Genomic DNA, 14,280 nt, shown 5'->3' with positions numbered 1-14,280 from the left:
GTGGCTGTAATAGAAAATAACCTGGGAATATATTGAATTTGGTTAGGTAGGGCCTCTCTAAGAAGGTGACATTTAAAGTGAGGTGTAAAGGATGAGAAGGAACTGATTGTATGAACTACCAGGAGAAAAGTATTCCATGCAGAAGGGTGAATGTAGCATTAACAAAATACTTTGTGCCCTTACTTTGTACTAATGAGCATTTGGCATGGTAATCTCTTACCCATTTTACAGATGGAAACTTGGCTTACCGTGCAATCTGCCTGTCAATTCAATTCATGGTAGAACAGGGATGGAACTCAGGCATACTTGCTCTGAACTGCCTTCCAAGTTACATGAGATTAAAATCTCCCTCCCACAAAAAGGTTTTATTTATTTGAGATAGGGAGGACTTAGCGGGGGTGGGGGAAAGGGGCAAGGGGAGATGAGAAGCAGACTCCTTGCGGAGGGGGGAGCCTGACCCTGAGATCATGACCTGAGCTGAAGGCACATGCGTTAAGCAACTAAGCCACCCAGGTGCCCTCCATTTCTTTAAATAGTAGGCCTATTAATAAACTTCAGTACTCTAGAGGTTTTGGAAGACTCTGGTTTGCAAGGAATATGATGGAATTACTGCCCTGCTCGTGAAAGGTCAAATAGTAGAAAGGAGGAAAATGCTTTTTTATCAAATGCGTTTTCAATAATTTGCATACTAAACATAGAAACTTGGGGGGTCCAACTCTCTGGGCCCCTTCTTGGGCAGAATTCCAAGGTGTGGGAAGTGTGCAAATGACAAACTCTGTGAGGAAGAGTACCCAGTGACAGATAAAAGAGAAAATGCACCAGCTCTGAATTTTGAAGGAGTAAATAGCATATAGGGGCAAATCTATACCTCTGTGGCGCCAAGGGATACATAGAACCTTGTGAAGGGCGCACAGCCACTGGACAGTTCTTTTGTTAATAAAACAAAGTTTGGTCCTTACTAAGGAATATCTGGAGAAGAAAGAAAGACTAGGCACTTTCCAAATATTATTTCACTAATCAACATTATCTTGTAGAACAGTTTGTTTATAAGGTAGGAGAGCTGATCCATTCTGTAGATACTAATCAACTTGGTGTAATATTGAAGCTTCTGTTTCTAATGTTCATGTCTGGAATTTTGTTCCAAAGCCAAATGTTAAAAAGAGTTTGGAGATGCATAAGTGCTTTCTGTTATTGCCACCAAAGAATTCCATCTTTGCTGTGCACTGCCTTCAAAATGTCAGTGTTGTGCTTTGTCATATACTTAGAATACTTAGAGCAGTGCTATCCAGTAGAACTTTCCCTGATAATGAAAATGTTCTGTAATATAGTGTCTCTTGAGCATATGTGGTGGGCGCAACTGAGGAACTGAATTTTTAATTTAAATATAAATAGTCACATGTAGCTAGTGGCTACCATATTGGACAGCACAAGCTTAGAGGTAACTTTAATATTTTTTATAAGATTATTTACTTATTTATTTGACAGAGAGAGAGAGAGAGAGATCACAAGTAGGCAGAGAGGCAGGCGGGGGAGGGGGGGAAAGCAGGCTCCCTGCTGAGCAGAGAGCCCTATGGGGGCCTTGATCCCAGGACCCTGGGATCATAACCTAAGCCAAAGGCAGAGGCTTAACCCAGTGAACCACCCAGGTGCCCAACTTTAGTATTTTTATGAGGGAGAAACAAGTGGACCAAAAAGCAAAGTGACCTTTGAGACATTTTCAAGCAGCATGTTCTTTTAGGGGTTAGTCCTATATCTTATATCATCTTCATTTTATCTCCAGTTACTTCAGTAGCCTGTCAAAATAGTTATTGAGGGGGCTCCTGGGTGGCTCAGTGGGTTAAAGCCTCTGCCTTCGGCTCGGGTCATGGTCTCAGGGTCCTGGGATCGAGCCCCATGTCGGGCTCTCCACTCAGCGGGGAGCCTGCTTCCCTTCCTCTCTCTTTGCCTGCCTCTCTGCCTACTTGTGATCTCTGTCAAATAAATAAATAAATAAAAATCTTTTAAAAAAATAGTTATTGAGAAAAGCTTCAGAGCTTTGTGTGACTTACTTAAGATGGTGGGGACATATGTTGTTAAGGTTGCGAAGGTGCTGCTGTCCCACTGGGGGCCATGTGGGAATGTGTGTGTGGGCTTTGTGTTGTCACAGTAACTGGTCAGTGCTATCGGCCTTTAATATGTCTGGAGGCCAGGATGTTAACTACATTATTATCCTGCTTAAAATACACATAGCACCTTCACTGAGAAATACTGTTGGATCTTTTTGATGGTAAGAGTTATATTAAATTTAGGAATCCTAGCAACCAAAGGTTTATCTCTTTTGAAAAACAGACATCTGGAACACATTTTCCAAAGCCATAAGGTTTTTTTTTTGTTTTGTGGCCTATGGTGTTGTGAATCTAGGATTCCTTTTCAGCACCAACTGATTTGAAGGACATCTGAATATTGATTTTGAAAAATGTTGATGAAGCTAGTTGATGTTTGTTTTGAGCAGGAGCAGTGAAACCGGCGTCTATCTAGTGTGTGTAAGAACCCACGGGATGGTTGGAAAGCTGTTCTGCAAATGAATGGTAGGAAACAGGAGATCTAGTTTTGGTCAGCTGAACCTCACCCAGACAGTATTCACCTCTCTCTGCTTTAAAAGACAAATTAGTCAAACTACTTGTATTACGTAGAGGAATGAGTGTGTTTATAGAATATATTTCCAAATTTAAAGTCCACTTTCTTCCTGATAGAAAAAGGTAGAAAAGAAACTACCAATGCTAAGTGCAGGTGAATGGTTTTACTGTTCTTTTCTGTTATGGTCCCTGGAGCACAGATCTGTTTTTTCTGGAAAGGAACTTTCACTTGGTAAATGAGCTGGAACCAGAAGATTTTATGTCTGTGTGAGTTACAGAAAAGACTAGTGGTTAGTAAAGGTGATAAAATTATAGATACCAAGTAATGATGCTTTCAGAAGCAATCCATGTTGAGTTGTTGACAGAGCCCACAAGGCTTTAAGATTGTTCCTGCGCCAAGCTTGGGAGAAGGTACTCCTTGTGTAACTGTCATACTAACTGGAGACCATTTCTGAAACAGTCTAGTGTTATTGTGCTTTTTTGGGTAATTATGGGTGATTGATAGTTGCATTAATGTCAATATAGGGGGTATATTAAAAAAGAAAAAGATGACCAATTTTCTTTATTTTTCCCCTCACTGCTATAGTAATGGTCTTTATCTTGTTCTAGAAAAATATAATCTGATGTCTCTATTTTGCCTAAAGATAAATATCATACAAATATATGGAAAACTGGAAAGATGTTATATGAATATACTTTCTTAAATATTGAAGTTTATTTAAGTAATTTTAGTTTGAGATCAAATAAGAATATCTATTTTGAGGGGAGGATTTCAAGTTTCTAATACAATATTGTTTTTATATAGTAATTGGTTATGTTTATAAGCTTTGTTAGTTACTTTTAGTTGATAACATGATATATTTTTAGTGCAATCTATTTCATATGGATCAGGTATAATATACAGTCTCTGCTAGCTCCCTAAAGGTTTCAGTGTCTGTGTGTGTTTGTGTGTTTATGTGTGTGTGTGTGCTTGTACATGTGTGTTACAAGCGGAGTCCCTACTGTGAACCACTGAATGAAAAAATTGTACAAATCAAAAATAATATAGAATATAGTCTTTTTTCTACAATGCCAAATGCATTGTTTTTACTGAATTAGTTTTTTAGAATGATTTTTTTCTGCTACTGTGGTATACTGCAAAGCTTTTTAAAAAATTATTATTATTATTATTATTATTATTATTATTTTTGTTTCTTAGGAATGAATTCTAAATGTGTTGTCTGGAGGTCATAATTGCTACTTATTTGATTCATGTCACGTGGAGGGTGTCTTGCAGGGTGACTGCAGAGATCTTTCACTTTCATTTGTCTTCAAATCTGGGGTCAAGAGTCTCTTAAAATAGTATGGCCATTATTTATTGTCTACTTTTTAAGGTGAGAAGACCAACTTTTATGATACCTCATTTGTAAATTCCATTTGGGTCCTTCCTTTGTTCCTTCCTTCCTTCATTCTGTTTCTTTACATTTATATGGATGAATGTTAAGTAGTGTGGATACTATACTTTTGGCAGAATAACTTGATCCAGATGTAAAATGATTGCCTTTTGGATATATAGCATTAAAATTATTTAATTGAGGAAAAAACTCAGTGTCCTGAAAATGATTTCCTGGACAGTGATAGAGTTCTAGGGAGTTAGCTAAAGAGTTCTTTGATCTTATTTTTGTATTAAACATTTGGCTCAGAATTTTGCCATTTTATCATGTTGCCCGTGATCTCTGGAGAGAGACAATGAATATTCAGCTTGTTGAATTTCTTAATTCAGAAATACATTGTGTATATTGAAAAGAATTGAACAATCTATAGGCTTTTTTTTTTTTTTAACTCTGGAAAGATAGGCATTCCTTGTCATATCATAATTTAGAGTCCTTGATTGACTCTTTTTTATGCCTTTTAACATAGAGTCCCTCAAGATTTCATTGCAAAGATGGAGAAAATGATTGTGGTAATGTAATACATGAAGGCTTCTATCATAGTGTTCTAGTGTCTTTAACACATACTAAAGAATGCAATAAATATTAGCTCTTGTCTTTTTCTTTGAAAACTTTCTTTTGTTGAAAATGTAAAACAAGTATTCCTAGAATAGTATTATATAATTCCCGCAGTTATATTTTTTGTCAATTCACACAAGAATATTTACACTTTAGTACTGAAATGAACTACAAAAAGAATGGCTAAGTCCTTAGGCTTAGGCATTGACTCCATGCTTAAAAGCTTTTTACCTCCCACATACTTTCCCCCTAATTCTTTGAGTAGATCTAGGGGACTTGTGCACAAGTTCTTGTTCTGTGCTCAGAAAGAAAAATGTGGAAGCTAACATTGAACTAAACCCCAAATGATCTAAGGAGTCTATTCACTGTTAAGAAATCTGTCTCTGGGGGCGCCTGGGTGGCTCAGTGGGTTAAAGCCACTGCCTTCAGCTCAGGTCATGATCCCAGGGTCCTAGGATCGAGCCCCGCATCGGGCTCTCTGCTCAGCGGGGAGCCTCCCTCCCCTTCTCTCTCTCTCTGCCTGCCTCCCCTTCTCTCTCTCTCTGCCTGCCTCTCTGCCTACTTGTGATCTCTGTCTGTCGAATAAATAAATAAAATCTTTAAAAAAAAAAAGAAATCTGTCTCTGAATAGGCGTTTTCTAGTTGATGATTATCTGAAAGTAGACTTTTGATTATGGAAATAAAACTTTTTTCTTTTTTATAATTTTTTTTTTACATTTAGTGTACTTTGTGTCAAATGTTAAGGAATGTCTATGAGCCTTTATAATTATCTTGTGATGTTTTAGAGATAAGTGTGTTAGTGTAACTTAAAAATAGTATCCAATTTAAAAAATACATAAATTACAGTGAACAATTAAAAAGATGACTTACCTTTCATAGGCTATTTTAGGGAAAAGAAAACATTTATGGTACTCTAATCTTTATTTCTATGAAGACTTGATTCGAGTGTAATTTGGGATATTTTATGTAAGTGGTGTACGGGAACCTAACATGTTTTATCTTTTGATTTCCTGAGATATCTTTGTAACATGACGTTGTTTAAGTGTTTTGCTACTGTATAATGCCTGGAAGTTCACTTGGCCTCTGTATTTTGTTCCATGTCATATCATCTATCTTCAGTCTATGCTTTTTTTCCCCCTTAGACACACATTCCTACAATCTTTTACAATCTCAGTGAAATACTAAGATATAAGTTCTTTCAATCTAATTTCACTGAAGTAGATGTATTTGTTAATACATTATAATATTGACAAAGTAACTTAAGAAACTTTCTCCATTTTATTTGATCATTATTTACTTAAGGTTTATTATAAGGACAACTTTTCAATGTTAGTAATTCACATTATGTAAATATAAAATCTGGTATTATTTTAATATTTGTACAGAGCCGGAAAATCTAAGAGCTATCGATCCTAAGTCTAGCTAGCCCTAGTTTCAACTCACTTCACCTTTAGTGATCTCCTGTGATAATGAGTCATAAGTGGTCCCTGCTTTTCCTCTGTTTTTACATTAAAATATTTCTAGTTTTCATGATTATATATGTGTATCAGATTTTTATGAAATGCTAAGGGACATTACTGATAAGACCCCATGAGATTTAGTTCCTTCTTTGTGTATCACACTTCCTGCCCAAGTGGTGGTGGACTGTGGAAACAATGACTAACATGCATCACTGTTTTAAGATACAGTATTCTGAATTCCCAGGCATTAATTTAAAAATAAATTATGCTCATGAAAAGTATGTAGGGCATGTTTCTGCTAAAAAAAAAAATCTTGGGAAAAAGTCTGAATCGGATTGAGAAGATGGAGTACCATATAAAGAATGACTCAAAGGACAGATATTTATTATACTTTTATCTTTAATTTGACGTTTTACATATTCAAAAGCTGATGCATTTTGTTTGTTCAACTTAAATATGTAGACTAAAAGTAGAAATGTTTCAGAGATATTTTGTTATTTAAGCAAAAAAGTCAATAACTAATTTAATTATTAATAAATAATATCAATTCCTGATATTTCACCATTTAAAAGGTGTTCTCTGACATGAAATATGGGTAATAGTTTTCTGAGAGGTTCACATATTTCATGTCTGAGAAAACAGGGTACAATGTTACCTAAAGCAGGATGAAAAAATGGATCTTGCTTTAATTCCAGTAATTTTACCATCTCATACCTTTTTCATAGTTGGTTTATCAATGTGCTTTTTTAAAAGGGCATTGTCCATATATTATTGGAAATAATAAAGCTTTCAAAAGAGAAAATTTGTTAGTCTATCATTCTCTTACATCTTTTACAGTTTCATGAACACATGCTTTCCTTTCTTAGTTATTCTTGTGTTTCAGGGGTGTAGCCACCAGTTGGTAGCAGTGTAATATAATCATCTATTCTGAATGGTTTGCACATTTTCTGAGTTTCAGGGAGTTGCTCTTTGCTGAAGTGTGTCCTTTATTCACTCAACAAACATTGCCAGGCACTAGAATTAATGAAATTTTTATTCTTTATTTTTTATAATGCTTTTTAAATTCAGAATTAAAATTTCAATGAAATTTGCATAAATGCCCTTTAAATGTTTCTCTACAAATTTAGAAACAGAAATCCAATTCATTCCTACCAGTCCTTTATCATTCTTTTGGCCAGTCATTCTGACCCTGATGATATGTATAGTTCCTGGTTGTAGTATTTTGTCTTCATGTACTTTATGCCTAATTCTTACCTGGAAGATTTCACAGCTTTCGGCTTTTAGACTTCACATATAAAATAAGGTGCCTTTTTCTGTGTGTGTGGAGTGAATATTTTTCAGAGAGAGCTCATTCTCCTTTTGTACCAGTGACAAAACAAAGTAGAAAGTGAACACCATCAGTAATTCTACTGCCAGATATATCCATTCTATGGTTTTTTAAAAATATTTTAAATTCTTTATTTGAAAAGTTTATTGAAAAAATTTTAAATTGTGGTAAAATATACATAACATACAATTTACCATTTAACCAGTTTTTATTTAATGAATCTTTATTTTTATTTTTATTTTTCTTAGGTGGGGAGGGGCAGAGGCAGAGGGAGGGGAGAGAATCTTAAGCAGGCTCCATGCCCAGGCCAGAGCCAGACACAGGGCTCGATCTCAGGGCCCTGAGATCATGACCTGAGCTGAAATGAACAGCTAGATGCTTAACTGACTGAGCCACCCAGGCTCCCTCTGCTCAGCTAGTTTTTAAATGTACAGTTCAGGAGTTATGCTGCCACCCTTTAGAACCCTTTCATCTTGCTGAAGCTGTGTACTGCTCCCTGCAGCCTCTTGCAACTACCCTTCTCTTACTCTAGGTACCTCATAAAAGGAGAATCACGTGGTATTTGTTGTTCTGTGACTCACTTATTGTACTTAGTATCATGTCCTCCAGGATCATCTATTGGAGCACGTGTCAAAATTTCCTTCCTTTTTTCCCACTCTGTCCTTTCCCAAAAAACTCCAAAATGCTCTATTATTCCTACTGCTTTGTACATTATTTTTTCAAACCTCACAGTGTTGCAGATGTCTTTCCAAAGACATCAGTGTTGATACACAATTATGTATAGGTGTGAGGGGAAAGTGAGGCTTGGAGGTGTATAACTTCCAGTTTTTAAGCAGTAGTGTCAGAGACTAATCCAGGTCTGCTTGATTCTGGAGTCAGACTCCAGTGGTTCCTGAAGACCAAGGATGTGATTATTGTGGGGAAATGAAGCAATTTTGAAGACAAATTTCTATGGCGCTAAAGGACCTGATTGTATGCTTTTGTTGCAGGAAGCTCCACAATTTGGATTTTTGGTTTATGGTTGCAGAAGGCACAAATGTCTGTCTCTAGAAACATCTTACGAGTATTATACTGTATTGTATTTTCTCTTGATTCATTCTTATCTGTCTTAAGACTGGATTATTGCTGAGACAGCTGCAATTGTCCTGATCAGAACGATTATTTCCAGCGGCCTTTCGAAAACCCAGAAGTAAAAGAGCAGAGAGGAAATTATCTGCCTCTTATCTGAAGGATAATGAAAAGTAAAAAAAATGTTGAAACTCCCAATGGGCTAGGTCAGATATGATTAGTGTAGCTCATCACAAGCATTTTAGGGCTGGAAAAGGCCACAGAAATAATCTAAAACTAATTCTTAATGTCATAAATGAGGTACTGTTGTGGAAAGGCCAACCAAAGCAGTTAAACTGTCCAGTTAGGATTGACATCTAAGTGTCTTGTTTCTTAAGAATTCTTTTTCAGCTATTGGCAAACAGTGCCGATTTTCTCATACCAAACTAGCTAGTTATGACTTGTATTTTATACTATGAGCGTACTTCAATTAGAGTGTCCTTGCTTATAGTATAATTGAGGAGATTTGGAAATCTTTACCAATGAGTTTCCATTTTTATAGAATTTTTGAGGCTAGACTGTATGTGGGTTGGAAATGTTTTTGTTGCCCTTGAAAATAGTTGATTTCTCACAAGTCAATTTAGCATTTACCAATAATTCTAATGTATAGGGAATGATCAAGGTAGTGTGGGTTATCAATACTCTGGTGTCATTAGAAGTGAAGGAGGCTGAGGTAAAATTTTCTTGAATTCCCATCCCTGATGGAATCCATTACCTCTGTGAGTCTTGTTAATGGCAGAGCCCTAATTGAAGATCAGAACTCTTTCAGAGAAAGGTCAGATCAACTATAGTAAAGATTATAGAACAAGCGTAGGGAAACTGTAACTGAGGGCCGCCTGTCTGTATGGATTGCAAGATAACAGTGTTTCTTCTTCTTCTTTTTCTTCTTTTTTTTTTTTTTTTAAGATTTTATTTATTTATTTGACAGACAGAAATCACAAGTGGGCAGAGAGGCAGGCAGAGAGAGAGGAGGAAGCAGGCTCCCTGCTGAGCAGAGAGCCCGATGTGAGGCTCATTCCCAGGACCCTGGGATCATGACCTGAGCCGAAGGCAGAGGCTTAACCTACTGATCCACCCAGGCGCCCCAAGATAACAGTATTTCTACAAAAAATATTTTTAAATGATTGAAAAGAATTCAAAAGAAGAAAAATACTTCATGATATATGAAAATTTAAGAAATCCAATTTCACTGTATAAATAAAGTTTTATTGGAGCACAGCTGTCCTCCGTTTATGTATTGTTTATGGTTACTTTTGGAATAAAGTGGCAGAGTTGAGGAGTTGTGACAGAGACCAGAAGGTCCCACAGAATCTAAAATATTTACTATTTGGTCCTTAGGAGAAAAAGCATACTGATCCTTGTTATAAAACATCAAGAATGATTTATGTTTTGGAGTACCATGGATAATTCATGACTTTCTTTGCTTTCCAAAAACTTGAGCTGAATGCTACCGTATTTCTTGAAGAATTTCTTTACTGTTTTTTTTGCCTTCATGTTACCCCACAATAGTCTATTCATGACTGTCATGACTTTCTTTGCCTATTTTCTACCAGTTTCTTGCCAGCTAGTTGAACAGACCCAAATCATACAGGAAGGTCTGTGGTTTGCCTAAAGAAACTTTTCTACAGAGGGATATGTCTGGCTTGGGTACTTCTCTGTTCTAGAAACATGGATTTTGATTTTGATCTTTCCACTAGAGCTATGATTCAAATGTTTATACAATGACCTTCATTTTCATAGTGTAAAATGAACAAACATATTTATTGTTAGCTCCATATTGTGGGAGGAAAATCTCAATCTTTCATGTTTTTCTCCAGCATTTTAAAAACTTCAGTTATGTTTCTTATGATAATTTTACATCAATATTAATTGATGTATGTTCTTTTTTATTGGTTAGTCTTAAACATTTAAACCAATGTCTCTTTTTACAGTCTTCATTCGCTAGAGAAAATCATTCATGATTAGGTGACTATACCTCTTATAAAAGTTACTTTCTCCCCTCTTCCTAGCTATGGTTACTTGATGTCAGCTCTCTTGGGGCTCACATAAGAAAGGTGGCCCTGCTGTGTTTCAGGACGTCTGAATCTTGCAGCTTCTGAGAGTTTGGTATCATGCCAGCATTGGCACTGTTCTTTTGAAGCATAACCAACAGGCATCTATCCAGAAAGAGCACTTAATCTGAAGGTTTGGAGTTTGGTAAAGTGGGTTTTCAATCAGGTTTCATAGGCCTTTAGTCATAATTCTGCTTTTGTGCTTGCTGATGATTCTTACCTTTTGTCTTGGAGATTGTATAGCACTGGTCTGGGTCATGGTATTGAGTTGAGCAGTAGAGTTCCCTTCTTATGTCGTAGTGCTGTCTTGTGACTTGGTTGGTCTTTGATGGTCCCTCTGTCTTAACTTACTTAAAAGTTTTGAGATATGGGGGTACCTCACTCACAGGAGGAGTTGGTTTCACCTATTAGAATCTTTTTCATTCAGAGAATCCTTTTTGTATTGGGGTCTTCTCATGTTATGGGGTAGGCCATGAGGTAGCCTTGGGGCTTCAGAAACAAAGCCAGTGAAGAAGGACAGAGTATGAAAATGAAATGCTGAAGCAGATGCAGGCTGGAGTGGGTGGTAAAAATTCTGGGAGAGCAGCAACATCTTAGGTAAAGTTTGTTCTGATTTAGACTAAGGGGAAGTTGGGATGAGGCATAACATTAAGGCATTTTGACTCAACTCTGAGTTGTTGGTGGGGAGGTTGAGAATAGAGACCAGAGGGAAAACCCCATGTTATCATTTTGGCAATGTGGAAAAACAGGGTGAGCACTTTGAATCTACCTCTGGGGTTTTAAAATGTGCAATAAAGTGAGTTATTGAATGGGTTGGAAATATGACGTAAATATTATGGTAAGGTTATGGTTTTCAGGTTTAAGAGGGAAGAGTGAAGTGGGAGTCATGTTCTTTCTCCTTTTTGGTGGAGGGTGAAGGGCTATGGACTCACATTATCAGGAACTATTCCAGGTGGGAAAGACATGAAAGGGAGAAAGAGAAGAGCCCAAACTGTCATCTACAGAGATCTTGGCACTCCCTGTCTAGGCCATCTCAATCATGTCTTGGAAGGAGGAGTGGAAGGAGGAGTCTTCTTCAGAAGATTTTTTTAAAAAAATATTTTTAAATTTATTCCTTTGAGAGAGATGGAGAGAGCGAGCAATAGTGCTAGTAGGGAGGAAGGGCAGAGGAAAAGGGAGAAGGAGGCTCTCTGCTGAGCAGAATGCCCACCACAGTGATTGATCCCGGGACCCTAGGACCATGACATAAGCTGAAGGCTCAGATGCTTTCCTCCCAGCATCAGTGGGTGTGACCTCAGAGGGGTGACCTTTACCATTAACCAGTAGGCAGGGCCTCCCAACAGTTATTTCTGTGTGTTTTGTGGTTGTTTGCATTGTCTACTAATTCTAGGCTGAGTTACTGGGGGCCTGTCTAGAGAGAAACAGTGTACCTGTAAACAGTTGGTGGCTCCCTTGGAGCATCAGCCATTCAGTGTAAATGCACTGGGTTTGGACAATGCACTGGCTCCCTGGTTTCCCACCCTCGAGGTGGGGCTGTTCCCAGAGCTCCATCAGGGTGGGAGAGGGGATGGTGAAGATCAGAGGAGGAGGACCAGTTACCTGTTGGGAATTACTTGAGTTTTTTTTTGTCCAGCTGTAATTGGTTTACAGTAGAATTCTAGATCATTGGTGTTGAATTAGATTTTAAGGATCTTCTAGTTCAGCCTCCTCATTTTACCAGTGAGGGGAATGGACACCTACAGAGGTTCCAGGACTTAGAGAGGAAATGAGTGGCAGTGTTGAGGCTTAGGTCTTAGGTCTAGGCCTTAGGTCTCTTGATTCAGTAACTATGCTTCTTCCAACTTCTTCCAGCCGGGAGCATAAATGTTTAAATTATAGCAGGAATCGGAAATGGGGTTCCCGGTTGCTGCTGAGTCAGTAAGTTGCAGTTAGGACAGTGATCCCTCCCTGGGCCATAGGCTAGAACAGGTGACCTGAGAAGACTCCGATGACTTGTTGCTACTTGTTGGAGAGGACGATGATGTAATAGTTGCCGGAGATGGTGTGTGTGTGTGTGGTGGAGGGGCTGCATCTAGACATACCAGTGAGTCCTCTTTGCTCAGAGTGAAATGGGGATAGAAAAGTTTCTTGGGGAAGAAGGTAAGGGTAAAGGCCATCTTCCTGAGTGGCCTGTGAAGTTAGTCAGAGGAACTTGCTCAGACCCAGGCCAGGAAAGTGGTCTATACTGTGACATTTGGAGAACTGAAAAGTAGAGAGGGACGGACTTGGTGGTTGCTAGGAGTGCCAGGAGTAGTTCTGGCCCTTTTATGGTTATAGCTTTCTGCACTTCAGTGCTTATTTCTGCTTAACTGGGCAGTATAGCTCTCATTTTAAGCTGTCACAGTGCCTTTGAGCATTACCTCTTTTTATTCTGGTTCTGCTTAATTTTTCTATCTGTTGAAATTGAACATAGATATAAAAGAATTTTTGTAAACTATGAACTAAAATATTTGGGAAATTGCAGGATTTGTTTTATTGGAAAGAATGATCTTAGTTTTTGGAAATGTTTTTTCTTGTTTCGCTTCCATTTGTTGATCACCCGCTCTGTAGAGGCAGAGTTAGGTGGAACTCTGCGCTGGGCTGCTTCAGTGTAACTCTGGCTCTGCTCTGTTCAGTGTGTGACCCTAGTTAAGTGATTGATTTACCCTCCATGCCTCAGTTTCCTCATCTCTAAAATGAGGACAGTACCTTACAAGGTTGTTGTGTGGGTTAAATAACACATGATGTAAGACAATGCCCGGTACACATTAAGTACTACTTACACATTAGCTTTGTATGTACATAAATAAAGGCATTGACACAGGCCCTTTGTCAATTTATGAGGCTCTGGGGGATTTAAAAACTGCCCAAGATAATTCAGCTAGTAAGTGGCTGAGGTGTGACTTTAAAACCTTCTATGTCAAACTCAAAGCCTAGCTTTAATGACTCTGCTGGCTTTTTGAGGTGTGGCAAATCACTTAACTGTAGATCGTAGGTTTTTAAATTTTATTTTTATTTTTTTATTGGAGTATAGTTGACATATAATGTTACATTAGTTTCAGGTGTTCAACATAGTGATTCACCTTCTCTATGTTTTGCTATATGCCCCACAAGTGTAGCTACCATCTGTCACCATACAATGCTATTATGTCATTGACTGTATTCCTTATGCTGTGCCTTTTATTCCTGTGACTTATTCATTCTATAACTGGATACCTATATCTCCCACCCCCCCTTCCCCTATTTTGTCCATCTCCTTCTACCTTGCCCCTGCAACCCTCAGTTTATTCTCTGTATTTACAGGTCTGATTCAGCTTTTTGTTTTCTTTATTTATTCATTTGTTTTGTGTTTTATATTCCACATACAAGTGAAATCATATGGTATTTGTCTTGACTTATTTTATTTCTTAGCATAATACCCTCTAGATCTATCCATGTTGTCATAAGTGGCACGATCTTATCTTTTTTAAGGCTGTGTAATTAATATTCGTGTGTGTGTGTGTGTGTGTGTGTGTATGTGTTTGTATAACATGCATACCACATCTTCCTTATCCATTCTTAGATTGTTTCCATATCTTGGCTATTGTAAGTAAGGCTGCCATGAATATAGAGGTGCATATATCTTTTCCAGTTTGTGTTTTTGTTTTCTTTTGGTAAATACCCAGTAGTTATAATTATTGGATCATATGGTATTTCTATTTTTAATTTTTTGAG

General features: G+C 37.6%; 1 protein-coding gene across 7 annotated transcripts in view; it reads left to right on the top strand.

Annotated features, from left to right (window-relative positions):
- The window catches only part of ST7 (suppression of tumorigenicity 7), a 237,560-nt gene that overhangs the window by 30,083 nt on the left and 193,197 nt on the right, over positions 1–14,280 (top strand). The window lies entirely within an intron of this gene.

Source organism: Lontra canadensis, unplaced genomic scaffold (genome assembly GCF_010015895.1).
Source record: "Lontra canadensis isolate GAN:19392208 unplaced genomic scaffold, GSC_riverotter_1.0 scaffold2, whole genome shotgun sequence".
Lineage (NCBI taxonomy): Eukaryota > Metazoa > Chordata > Mammalia > Carnivora > Mustelidae > Lontra > Lontra canadensis.
Note: the sequence above shows the minus strand (reverse complement) of the source record. Positions and strands in the feature narration are given on the sequence as shown.